Raw genomic sequence first — 13,180 nt, 5'->3', positions numbered from 1 at the left:
ATTCTTACTCATATGACCTTATATCCATTTATCAGACAGTTATTATTGATTAGGTCCTGTACCAAGCCGAGGGATATGACAAGATAAATAAGACAAAGTCTCTGTCTCAAGGATCTTGTGATTCAGTTGGAAGGGAGAGATTTCAAGTGCAATGAGAACAATTATGCAAGAAAAAGAAACAAAAGGCATCCAAATGGGAAGGGAAGGAGTAAAAATATCTCTATTTGAAGATGACATAATCTTGTATATAGAGAAGTATAAGGAATTCACAAAATTGTCTTTATGTATACCAACAATGAGCAACCCAAAAGCGCAATTAAGAAGATAAGTCCACCTACTTTATAGTGTCGAAAACTATAAAATTCTTAGAAATAAATTCAACAAAAGTATTGTAAGTCATGTATATTAAAAACCACAAATATCACTGAAAGACATTAAAGACTTAAATAAATGGAAGGACATCTGTGTTCATGGGTCACAAGACTTAATGTTGTTAAGATGGCAGTACTCTCTAAATTGATCTATAAATTAAACATAATTGAAATAAGAATCCCAGCTGGCTTTTTTTTTTTTTTTGCAGAAATTGACAAGCTGATCTTAAAATTCATATGGAATTGCAAGAGACCCAGGATAGCTAAAACAATCTTGAAAAAAGTAAAAAGTCAGAGGACTCATACATCATGACTTCAAAATTCACTACAAAGCAATAGTTTTCATGAGAGTAAGATGCTGGCACAATGATAAGCATATAAATAAGTGAAATGAAATTGAGAGTCCAGATATAAAATCGTACATTCATGAGTAATTAACGTTCAAAAAGAGTGCCAAGACTATTCCAGGGAAAGAAGAGCCTTTTCAGTAGATGGTGCTGGGATCTACACGCAAGAGAATAAAGTTGGATTCCTACCTCACACCATATACAAAATTAACTTAAAGTGGATAAAAGACCTAAATGTAAGAGATAAAACTATAAAGCTCTTAAAGGAAAACACAGACACAAATCTTTTTGACCTTGGATTAAGCAATGGGTTTTTAGACATGAAACCAAAAGCACAGGCAATCAAAGAAGAAATTAATGGGACCCCATCAAAGTCAGAAACTTTTGTGCTTCAAAGGACACTATTAAAAAAGGGAAAATACAACACATAGAATGGGAAAAGGTATTTGTAAATTGTATGTCTGTCAAGGGTCTGATATCCAGAATTTATAAGAACTCCTACAACTCAGCAATAAAAATCCAAGCAACCTGATTAAAAAATGGGCAAAAATATGAACAGGTATTTCCCCAAAAGAAGATCTACAAATGGCCAATGAGCACACGGAAAGATGCTCAACTTCACTAATCATTAGAGAAATTCAAACCAAAACCACAATGAGATATCACCTCATACCCACAAGGATGGCTACTATAAAAAAAATAAACAACAGAAAATAATAAGTGCTGACAAGGATATGGACAAATTGGAACTCATGTATACTGTTGGTGAGAATATAAAATAATGCAGCTGCTTTGGAAAACAATTTGATGGTTTCCCAAATGTTAAACATAGAGACCCAGCAATTCCTCCTTAGGTATGTACCTAAGAAAATTGAATGCATACATCCATATAAACATGTATTCATGAATCGTCATAGCAACATTCTTCATAATGGCCAAAAAGTGGAAACAGCTCATATATCCACCAACTGACAAAGGGACAAATAAAATATGGTATATCCATACAATAGACTGTTATTTGGCAATAAGAAGGAGTGAGCATATCGATACCTGATACCAGTTGGATCAACCTTGAAAACATTACACCAAATAAAAGAAGTTAGTTACAGAAGACCATATACTGTATGGTTCCATTGATATGAACTGTCTGGAAAAAGGCAAGTCCATAGAGGTAGAAAGGAGATCTGTGGTTGCCAGGTGCTGATGGAAGAAGAGGAGTGGGAAGGGACCCCTGATGGGCCCGTGGTTTCTTTTCAGGGTGAGGAGAATCTTTGGGAATTGATAATAATTGTTACACAACTTTGCGAAAATAGGTGGCTGCCAAGTTCCTTCCTCCCAGCTGTTAAGTGACCGTTCAACACACAAGGGACAGGGAGTAACTCTGCTTGGGGGCCAGGGGAGGCGTCAGATGGAGGCAGCCCTGGAGGAGACCCACAAAAGCTGAGGAGGAATTCCGGGAACCAGGCAGCAGATTGGGGTTGCGAGAGCCCTGACCCATAAGTGTTTTCACTTAGCACTTGAACTCTGCAGAGTTGTGCCCTCAGGAGCTGCCAGGGACAGGGGTGGCATGGTCAGCCCTGAGGCCCCTGTTCCCTCTTAAAAATTTTTTTAAAATGTTTATTTATTTTTGAGAGAGAGAGAGAGAGAGAGAGAGAGAGAGAGTGTGTGTGTGAGCAGGGGAGGGGCAGAGAGAGAGGGAAACACAGAATCCGAAGCAGGCTTCAGGGTCCAAGGTGTCAGCACAGAGCCCGATGCGGCGCTCAAACTCATGGACCACGAGATCATGACCTGAGCCGAAGTTGGACACTTAACCTACTGAGCCACCCAGGTGCCCCGTTCCCTCTTGAACCAAAGCAATTCTTCAGTCAGGTGTGAAATGGGCAGGACCTCTCGGTAACACTTCACACAAAGAATTCTGTGACGGGAAACTGCCTGGAGCGAGCAATCCTTAGTATTGTTACTTGCCTCCTTGGAATATTAATGAATCTACATTAAAAAATGAGGAAGATGATGACATAGGCAATGACCATCATCCACAATTACAGCCACCATTTATGGGGCACTGAATCTACGTCAGGCCGCATTCTAGGTGCCTTATATTCACCATCTCGTTTACTTTTCACAAGAGGGCTAATGCAGTGAGTGGTCTTAGCCTCATTTTTACAGATTTGGAGGCAGGCTCGCCGAGCCGTCTTGACCCAGTTCGCACAGTCACGAGTGTTGATCTGGGAAGAGAACTCAGATCTCACTGTCTTCCTTTCTTGCTCTTGGATAGTGTTTTGCAGGTTGCAAAGCCCTTCGTAAGCTGTCCGTCTGTCAATGGCTGCAGCGGCCCTGTGAGAGAGCCGCACTATTCTCCCCATCCTACAGTTGAAGAGTTGACGCTCTACCTCAGTCCAGGCTGCAGAATGGTGAGGTGGAAGGGATGCCCTGGGCCGCAGAGGATCTGCCCCACTTCTCTGGTGGTCATTGACTGCAGAGGGGCCCACCCGAGCACGGGGGTTTGGCCAGTGCTCGCATGGCCACCCCTCCCTGGCCGTCCTTCTCAGTATCCATGAGATGCTCAAATTATGATGTTTTATTCTAATGACAAAGAGTATAACAAGCACAGGAAATGGCCTGGCATTAATCTCCACTCCATCTTGTGGCAGTGACTGCAATGAAAATGAGAAATAGTTTAAGCTTAACCCATTCTCATTACAATCATAATTACATTTTGTGGTCATTCTTAGTTTCTAGCAGAACCCAACTGCGCTTCATGTCAATTTGAAAGATACAGACAGCCCTTAATTTTTCTCCAGCATTCATCTGCCCAGCCATCTGCTGAGGACTGATCTTGGGGAAGCTGAAAATTAGGCCTAAGGAACTTATCTGTTTTATGTTTTAAATGGTTTGGCACGGACCTGCTAAACATCTGGATAAATGCAATTTACATGCATGTACCTCAAAAACATTAAACTGGGCAACTGATTTATCTTTTTAATAATATGTTTAATAGAATCCTCGAACCTGGGCTCTGATGACACAGCTGGTGACACTGACAACTAACCAAGGAGCACACAGAGTGGCCGTAGGGGAGGAGCTGGGGGCCAAAGGGAGGCGCCACCAGTTCTTAGGCCATTGCTGGAGTGCCAAGTGGGTTTGTCCCTACATACCTTTTGCACCAAGGAATATTCTCATGACTCACTACACAGGACACAGCTCTGCAGACGTCTTTGTGGCTGTTAAAGAACAGATCCATTTACCAGTAAGGATCTTTCCCAATGGTTCATTCATTCTTTTTGCACTTATTAATTGAGCACCTGGGATGTGCTAGGTGTTAGCCAGGAGCTGGGGATGCAAAGACAAATGAAGCTGAGACCCTGCTTTCAGGGTGGCTACTTTGTGGTGGTCAATCAGAGAGTACAACCCAGCACAGAAAGCTACGTATGGGGTGCAGAGGAGAGCCCGGCCCCTATCCGGCTCCAGGGGGTAGAGGATGGATAGGGACGGCAGGGCAACAGCCCCGCTTGGCCTCCACTGATTATGTAGGACAGTGGATAAATCACCGGGCATCTCTGGGCCTCCGCTTTTTTTTTTTTTTAATCTTTATAGATATCTACTTGGGGCTGTTCAGAACAAAAGTGGATGACATGGGTGAAGTGCTTAGTAGAGTGTCTGGCGACTACTCAGCACTCACTGAGTAGTTGGCAAGGCTTTACTATGGACAGCCACAGGAGGAACATTCCAGCATGAGGGCTCAGCCTGTGCTAAGACCCTGCACTTTGAGAGAACACTCGAGCATGGCTGGGCCCTGGAGACGGGAGCACCAATGGAGGCCACATCCTGGAGTGTCCTGTGTGCCAGGCTAAGGAAATTAGATTTTGTCCCAAAGCCATGTAGCAGCGGGGATGTGAGAGATGATCAGATTTGCCTTTATGGAACATTATTCTGGCTGTAGAGTGGAGAATGAATCCCCCAAACTAGGGACAAGACTAGGGGCCGGGAGCTCGTGGCAACAATTCCAAAGAAAATCTTGGTGGTGGTGTTTTAATGGATTTTGTCTCATCATGCATGGTATTTTACACGGTTTGGCTTAAGTGAGCTTTAGGAGAATTTGGATTCTTGACCGGATAGTTTCAGAGTGTCCCTTTTTGGAGCCTTCTGCCCAGCCTAGTGGACAGAGCCGGGTTGCATTTTCAGTGCAAGTGTCCACTTAAGGCAAGGAGTGGAGTGTGGTACCACAGAGCTTAGCCTTTGGGATCTAAGGCCTATGGCATGGGGGTCCCTCCTTCCTCCTGTGCAGAACACTCACCCTGTCCAGTAACCAGGATCTTTAGGTGAGAGCAGTGAAGAGCTGGGAAGGGGGTGAGGCCTCTGGACCTGTTCTCACTGGCTGTGTGATCTGAACACTGGCTTGATTTCTCTGGGCCACCTTTCCTCGTCTCTCTAAGTAAGACAACAGAAACACGAGAGCCCACGGAAAGTGCTTCTGGAGGGGTGGGTTTTGCAGTCCCGTCTCCTGATGTCTCTTTCTGACTCCTGGACTGGTTTCCCCCAACAACTCAGTGTCCCCCAACTCAGCATGTATTTCCATATTAACCTGCCATGCTGCTAAAGGCGGTATTCCGTTGTGTTTTGGATTGGTTTTGAAATGTAATGTTAGGCCTCATCACGCTGTTGAAAAATAAATTCACAGATACGGACACGGCCGTTGGCAAAGGAAATCGGGACAGTAGCTGAGCACTGAAATGGAAAACACTGTGATAAAATTGGAAAAGTAAATTACACTTTTACAACCAGGAAATGAGACCAGCCCTAATTGATGCAGCCCTCTTTGCGCGAACCCTCATCGCATGCGGCGGCCTGCCCTTTCTGGTACAGCTGTCTCTTACCCCAGTCCTGAGTCATCCTCAGCTGGCTCTGAGCTGCAGACTTGGGCTTGGCAGCTCATAATAGGCCGTGGAATTAGATCTGACCTTTACAATTGTGGCTTTTTTTTAATTATTAAATTTAAAAATGGTTAAATCTCAAATGAGCTGAAATCTTTTGTATGAAGAACCCGTCTATCATTGCTTTTGTCCATAAAATATATTTAACCTCAACCACGTAATTAACGCCAGTGAATCCACCAGGCCAGTTGGGTTTATTATGTGAGCAGAGAGCTCAGCCATTCTCATTTGAAAAGGACAGCGCCGGTTCCCTCGCAGGCATTTTCTCGAGTTGCTTGGCAAAAGCTAGAGGCAGGAAGGTGAATCTTATCTGGAAAAGCTCCCACTTTGTCTCCTCCTGTTACCTGCACAATCCAGGTTGAGCAGAAAATACTTCACAATTAGAGAGAGAGATGCCCGACAAAGGATAGTTAGTCAGGCTGACAGCACGTTCCGGGGAGAATATGTGTCAGGAGCAGGGATTTGGAGGCACCAAGTCCCATCACAGAGCCCTTAAGCTAAGGCCCGGCCTCAGACACCCAGCTGCAGTTTCCAAGCAGGGCAGAGAAGAGGTCTGTGGGGGCCCAGTGGCATCTACAAAGGAGATTCTAAACATGGTTCCAGGAATCCGGGCTTCCCCAGTGAAAGAGCTTGGGCTTGAGAGTCCAAAAGACTTGAATTAAGATTTTATTCTTTGCTGCATTTCAGTGCATGCATTTGGCAAGTCATTAAACCATTTTGAGCTTCAATTTTTTAATTTGTAAAATAAAGGTTAAATAAATAAGTCTCTACTTAGCAGAGTTATTGTGGCCTAAATGAGATAATATAGGTCAGATTCTTAGCACAATGCGTGGCATGCAGAAATCAGCTATTGTTCTTCTTTTACTTTTTTTCCTCCTCTTCCCCCTCCTTCTTTTGCTCCTGGAAAATGGGTCTGCCAAACTGAAAATTGACAAATAAAAGTTGTGTGTGCATGAAGGTGGTGAGGACACCCTCCCTTTCTAACAAGAGTCATTATAAAGCTGTGGTTGTTGTGATAGTGCAGGACTGATCCAACAAAAGACAACACTCTAAGGAAACGGAAAAAGAGCCTAGAAGCAGACCATGCACAAATGGCACTGTGGACCATTGGTGGATATCATGAACAACTCAGTAAAAAGTGCTGGGAATGCTAGGTAACTGGGTAGGAGAAATCGAACGAGAACCCTACCTCACACCATATGCAAAAATCGATCCCAGATGGATTAAGTATGAAAGGCAGGGGCAGCTGGGTGGCTCAATTGGTTGAGCATCGACTCTTGAGTTTGGCTCAGGTCGTGATCTTGTGGTCATAGGATCGAGCCCTGTGTCAGGCTCTGTGCTGAGCATGAAGCTCGCTTGGGATTCTCACTCTTTCTCTTTCTCTGCCTGTACCCTGCTCACACACACTCTCTCTCTCAAAATAAATAAATATTAAAAAAATATGAAAGGCAAAAGTTGAATATTTAAAAAAGAGAAAATAGAGACCTCCTTATAGCTTCATGGTAGGATGGGGTCTCTTAAGCAAAACACAAAATATTGGTTAAGTTAGACCACGTTAAACTTCAGAACTTTCAACAAAAACTTAGGATATAACAAAAGATCAGTATTTGGAATACAGACAAATGGAAAATAATCTGTCAGAAAAAAACAACTCCAGAGAAACATGGGTGAAAGACATGAGTGGACCTTTATGGAAGAGTAAATAGGATTGGCCAGTTGATATGAAAAGATGCTCAATCTCTGTTGTAATTAGGCAAATGCAAATGAAAGCCACAAAGGAACAATGCGAGCTGATGGATGTGTTAACTAACCTGATTGTGCTAGTCATTTCACAATGTATACATAAATCACAGCATCATACCCCTTAAACTTACACAATCTCAAAAATTTGGGGGAAAAAGCATTATCAAACCACCAGTAACCTTCGATGACCAATCTTACTCATTTCACACAACCAGTTGATGAAGTTTTCTTTCTTTTCTGATTTTTTTTCCTAAGTAGTACGCATCAGCTTCAAATAACAGATACATCTGTATTTAAGCACCAACACATATACACAAAAGCCTCACAAAGGTCTAACATTTTAGACTTGCCAGATTGATCTAAGTTAACCCTGACAAAGCCACTCACAGGTGAGGATGTGGAGACTGGGAACTCATATATCTTGCTGGTGAGAGAAAAAGTGGGAAAACCACTTGGAAAACACGTTGGCAAGGTCTTGTAAAGCTGCACATGTACATCCCCTAAATCCCACTCCTTGGTGGATACCTCAGAGAAACTCTTGTTCGTTCATCCAGGGGACATGCTGTGAGGACTTTCACAACAGCACCATGGGTAAAAGCAAAACATTGGGAACCACCCTCATATCCATTGACAAGACAATGGTTAAATACACTAGGGTGTATTACATATATGTGAAAATGGATGAGGGAGCACCTGGGTAGCTCAGCTGGTTAAGCATCCAGCTTCAGCTCAGGACATGATCTTACTGCTCTGAGTTTGAGCCCTGTGTTTGGCTCCGTGCTGACAGCTCAGAGCCTGGATCCTGCTTCCAATTCTGTGTCTCCCTCTCTCTCTGCCCCTCTCCCACTCACGCTCTGTCTCTTTCTCTCAAAAATAGATAAACATTAAAAAAAATTTTAAATAAGAAAAGAAAATGGATGAGGCATGGCTACCCACACACCTGTATGAATAGTAGGAAAATAACACTGAGTTTCAAAAGCAACCTGTGGAAGACCATAGAGAGTAAAATGCCATTTTTCCTGAAACTAAAAGACCAATTAACACTGAAGACTATTTGTTGTTTAGATGGTGAAATGGTAAACGCACAATTCAGATCTCTCTCTTTTAAAAGTTTAGTTATTTATTTTGAGGGAGAGAGAAAGAAGAATAGAGTGAGCATGTGCATGTGTGTGCATGTGTGTGCAAGCAGGAGACGAGTAGAGAGAGGGAGAGAATCCCAGGTAGGCTCTGTGCTGTCAGTGTGGAGCCCGATGTGGGGCTTGATCTCACAAACTGTGAGATCTTGACCTGAGCTGAAACCAAGAGTCAACCATTTAACTGGCTGAGGCACCCAGGTGCCCCAATTCAGATCTTTTTGGAGGAGGCAAGGAGGTGAGTTAGGATTGAGCATATAGGTGCCATTACCATTGTAAGTAATGTTCTGTTTCTCTAGGTGAGTGCTAGCTTCGTGACATGTGTGTTGTAATTACACTTCATACTTACTTACATACATGTTTTGTGTGTTCTTCTGTGTGTTGAATATGGCGTAATTAAAAACAAAAATACAAATGGAGTGCAGGTGGGTGGTGGCAGCTAGGATTTCACTGGCTGCAGCCACAGTCCCAGGTGGTCCCTGGAATCTGTGGAGTGAAGGGATCCCTGTGCAGTGTCACCAAGGAGGCCATACTGGTGCGGGTGGATGAAAGGAGGGGAGCTCTCCTGGGAGCCAAGCTTGAAAGGGATCACAGCTTCCTCCCAAGATCTAACATGTCTGGCGATGTCCTGGGAAAGTGGGGGCGGGGGGCACTGAATGTGGAAGCAGGTGCTCTTCTGGCACGTCTACGTATGCAAAGAACGGAGCCTGGAGTTTCTAACGAGGGGGCCGATTGTGCCAACCAGGGTCTCTTGGAATCTCTCTTCCCACTCAATGTGTGATATTAGATGTTGTACAGGGTTTGCTGTTATTCAGCTTCTCAGCACAAACAATAAAGCTTCTGTGATGGGAGAGTGTGAGTATACCTGTCCATAGGGATGTAGAGCCATGGGAAGGGACGACGGGAACATTCTATTTCTATAGGTCTGGGGACATAGTGGTTTTGAGGACAAAGATAGTGGGAGGGGGCTAGTTAGTCTTTTGAAATAGCCATAGTTCTAGAGAATTTTCAACGAAATAAAATCAAACGATGAAAATGTAGAGCATGTCTCAATTTTAGGGCAATTTTAGAGTGTAGGCTGTTCACCTTATGAAATTAGGTCTCCGTCAGGGAAGATGATGTGACTGTTTCTTTGGCTCCCAGCCCTCTGTGACCTTTCCTTCTGGGTGTGTTAAAAATCCTCTGCTCCTCAGTGTAATGGACCTGAAGAAATGTGACTAGTCCATTGTTTAAACTGAGCAGGAGTTAACACTCCTGAGCGATGCCCTGACCGGCTGACAGCAACACCTCTTCTGGAGCCGGTGTGACATGGCAATGACTGGGAAAAGATGGGTCAGCGAAAACATTTGGAATTTTGGGTGCTCAGTTTGGGTTCTGTTCCTGGTCATTTAGCAAAGGTCTCAGTATGATCTATTGTCTTTTGTGACAAAAGAGGTAGAGGGACCATATGACCAGCAGAAGGCTAGTCTTCTGGGAGCCTTGGTTTTCTGCTTATGCCAACACTGCTGAAGCCCCGTGACTTTTTGAAATGTCATTGTAACGAAATCACCAATATAGAGCAGCAGGAGGAGCTTACTGCTGGAAATCTGAATGGGGTCACTTGTCAGGGCTTTTGCTTCTTACTGTGAAGTTAAAACAGGATCCCGCTCCCTCCCTCTGTCATTTTCCTGTCTCCTTCCATATTTCCATGTGGTTAAAAATGTCTGCCCCAAACTGATCTGAGCAGGGCTCAAGGAATGAAGACAATCTCTGGCTTACAGCAGGTACACTTCAACTGCAGAACCTAATTTGATAACGCATGGCTTCTCCGTGTTTTACCAAGATAGAGTTTTAAATGTGTGAGACGTCAGAATATAGAAAGCCTTGGCCACTCTCGACCCCCACCGCCAAATACTTAACATTTTCCCAAGGCTTAAAATATGGAAAAGGTCACAGCGAACATTGTGCTCCTAGTGCGTGTGGTGACTCTAGATAGCTTATGGCCTTATGGATGTTGGAAGCAATAGAGTCATGTTTGCTATTATCACATTAGATAAAAAGAAGCATCTCAGATCGCTGCATATGGAGCTCTCCTTTGCAGTGACTGGCAAAACCATGGGGAAGACCTACCTTTCCTTCCCTTCATGATCGGCTTGAGAGCTGGGAGGATGGGCAGGAAAGCCTGGAAAACTGGTGGGCTTCTAATTGTGTCTTTACAGCCAACTAGGCTACCAAAATGATTATCTTTTTCTCTCCAAGCCTTACTGACCTGTGGCTAATGAGATTTGTGCTTCGATTAGTTGTAGAACATAAATTAGCTAATCAATGGCAATGGATTCACATTATTTCTCATCCATGAGTTCTGCTGCGGTGATCTGTATTGAATATTCCAATCAATTTCGAATACTCCAGATGATTCCGTTGACGTGGCCCGCTGGAATCCGGAGGCATCTGTAGCCTTGCCAGAGAGGGCGAGGCCAGGCCCAGCGACCACACTTGCCTCTCATGGTTTCCAGAGCTCTGCAAATTGCCTCGTTTTCCCTTACACACAGTGGGGGCTATACAGGGTTCAGGAGAAGGTTGTGTGTAAAGGCAGGAGAGACCGAAGGAGAACGCACAGCCTGAGTTGGCCTCTTTCCTGAAAAGGATCAGGGCCTAGATGGACATCAAAAAGTAGGTGAGCTGATCTCAGGTTCTGGACACACCGACTTTACAAAGAGTGGGTCTTGGGTCGGTATTTTCACTTTTCTGCACCAGGAAGCGTTTCTTTGCGCTCTGCTGTAGTTGTCTCGTCTGTACAATTAACCGGCATCTTGGCATAAAATGTGGAAATTTGTACAGTCTTTAAGGCATCTGTGGGCTTTATGGTAGAAGTTCTGTTAGTACTGAAGCCACAGAAAATTAAATGTTCCCCAAAGAACTTCCAGATGTGCTTTATTCTAATGGGGTCATTATGCAGTAAATTAAAAGGCAGGGTAAATGGAACTGTAAAATTTAAATTACTCTAAAACCACATCTCTTTGCTTTGAGCATTCATTTGTGGGGTTGCATTTGCAATAAATGTGAATTAGGCAGCTGCAATAACTGTTAATCATATATTTATAAAATAGTAATGAGGAAATGAATAGCAGAGTAAGACAGCTGCACATTTCTCTAATAGTGTGTCAACTGTGAACATAATAAGATGTGGAACATTGTTTGGTGCTGGGTTGATAATATAGCCGAATGTAAGAGATCGCTTCAGCCTCTTAACTTTACATGAAATTATACATAAAATCCATAAAAGCCCATAATAATGCATTATGCCTCTGAATTGTATTCAATATTTTTCTTTGCTTTGATTTTCTAAAATGAGCTCTACTTTCACCAAAGCCATCTTCCAGGCATCAGTGAGGCTTTTGTTTCAGGCAGTGTCGGGCTTCGAAGATTGCAATTGGATTTAAAGAAAGCAGGGCCGGTGCAGGCGAGAAGTTAATGGTGGGGCTTTGTTTGGCCGGCTCGGAGTGGCTGTACATAGCTAAAGGCACTCCTTGTCCTGGGGGAGGACGGTGGCTGTGTAGGCCTCTCCAGTTGCCCCCTGATGTCAGGATTGTGGTGCAGGCCCAGTCCACCAGAGACCTCGGGCTGCAGGTGACCCTCAACCACTGTCCAGACAAGCATCTCCTCTGGGGCCAGGGATGGGAGCTTGGGTGGGTCTAAAAAGATGGTGAGCATCCTATGGGCCAGCATTTGGGAAGGATGGCTCTCCTAGTGGGTGGAAGGATGGCTAATACTCAGAAGCCTTCATAGCCTGGCATTTGGACAGACCTCTTGGCAGTGACCATCTGGAAACTGGGGCTTTGAGGTAGATTTCTCCCTGAGGGCAAAGCGGCAGGGAAGGGGATGATCTAGTGCTCAGGTGGAGAGCTGGTTCTGGGCCGATGTCCTCCAAAGAGCATGGCTGGGATAAAGCGGGAGCTCCATATAGAGCATCCAAGCCTCTGCATGGGCTGACCCAACCAAATCTCTCCTATCCCCCCATTAAACACCCACAGGGTCCCAGATCTGCCACGCCCTTGGGTTTGGTGCTTTGAGTATGCTGTTCCTTTTGTCTGAAATGTTTTTCCCTGTGTGGCAAATTCCAGTTGTTCCCAGACTTCTCCCTTGCGAAGCCTTCCCAGACTTTTGGGCACCCTTTCCTTCTTCCCTGGTACTCATTGTACTATGTGTACATCTCCATGGAAACAGCAATCCTACTGCGTCTTGGGGTATTGTAAGCTGGTGTCAGTGCTCCCCTCTGAGGACTCCATGATTGCATCCTGAGTGTTGGTGCTGACACATCTTGTTTTGGAGAATGAGTGAAGAATATAGTTACCTGGGATTGGTATAGGTTTAGAGAAAATGGCCTGGAAGTTTCCAAGTTGAAACTCTGTTGGCGTCTCTAAAACTAGGATGGGTTCCCTTTTCCTGAGGGCAGCACCCAGCTCATGGGATGAAAGGTGGCTGTCTGCAAGGGCTGAAGGAGCAATTCTTTTTTTTTTTTTAATAGTTTATTTTCAAGTTGGTTTCCATATAACACCCAGTGCTCATCCCCACAAGTGCCCTCCCCCATGCCCATCACCCCCCCTTCCCCTCCCCCCCACCCCCATCAGTCTCCGCTTGTTCTCAGCATTCAAGAGTCTCTCATGGTTTGCCTC

Source organism: Hyaena hyaena, unplaced genomic scaffold (genome assembly GCF_003009895.1).
Source record: "Hyaena hyaena isolate Hyena2069 unplaced genomic scaffold, ASM300989v1 scaffold_129, whole genome shotgun sequence".
NCBI classification, from domain to species: Eukaryota; Metazoa; Chordata; class Mammalia; order Carnivora; family Hyaenidae; genus Hyaena; species Hyaena hyaena.
The sequence above is the reverse complement of the archived record's forward strand: the minus strand, read 5'-3'. Positions refer to the sequence as shown.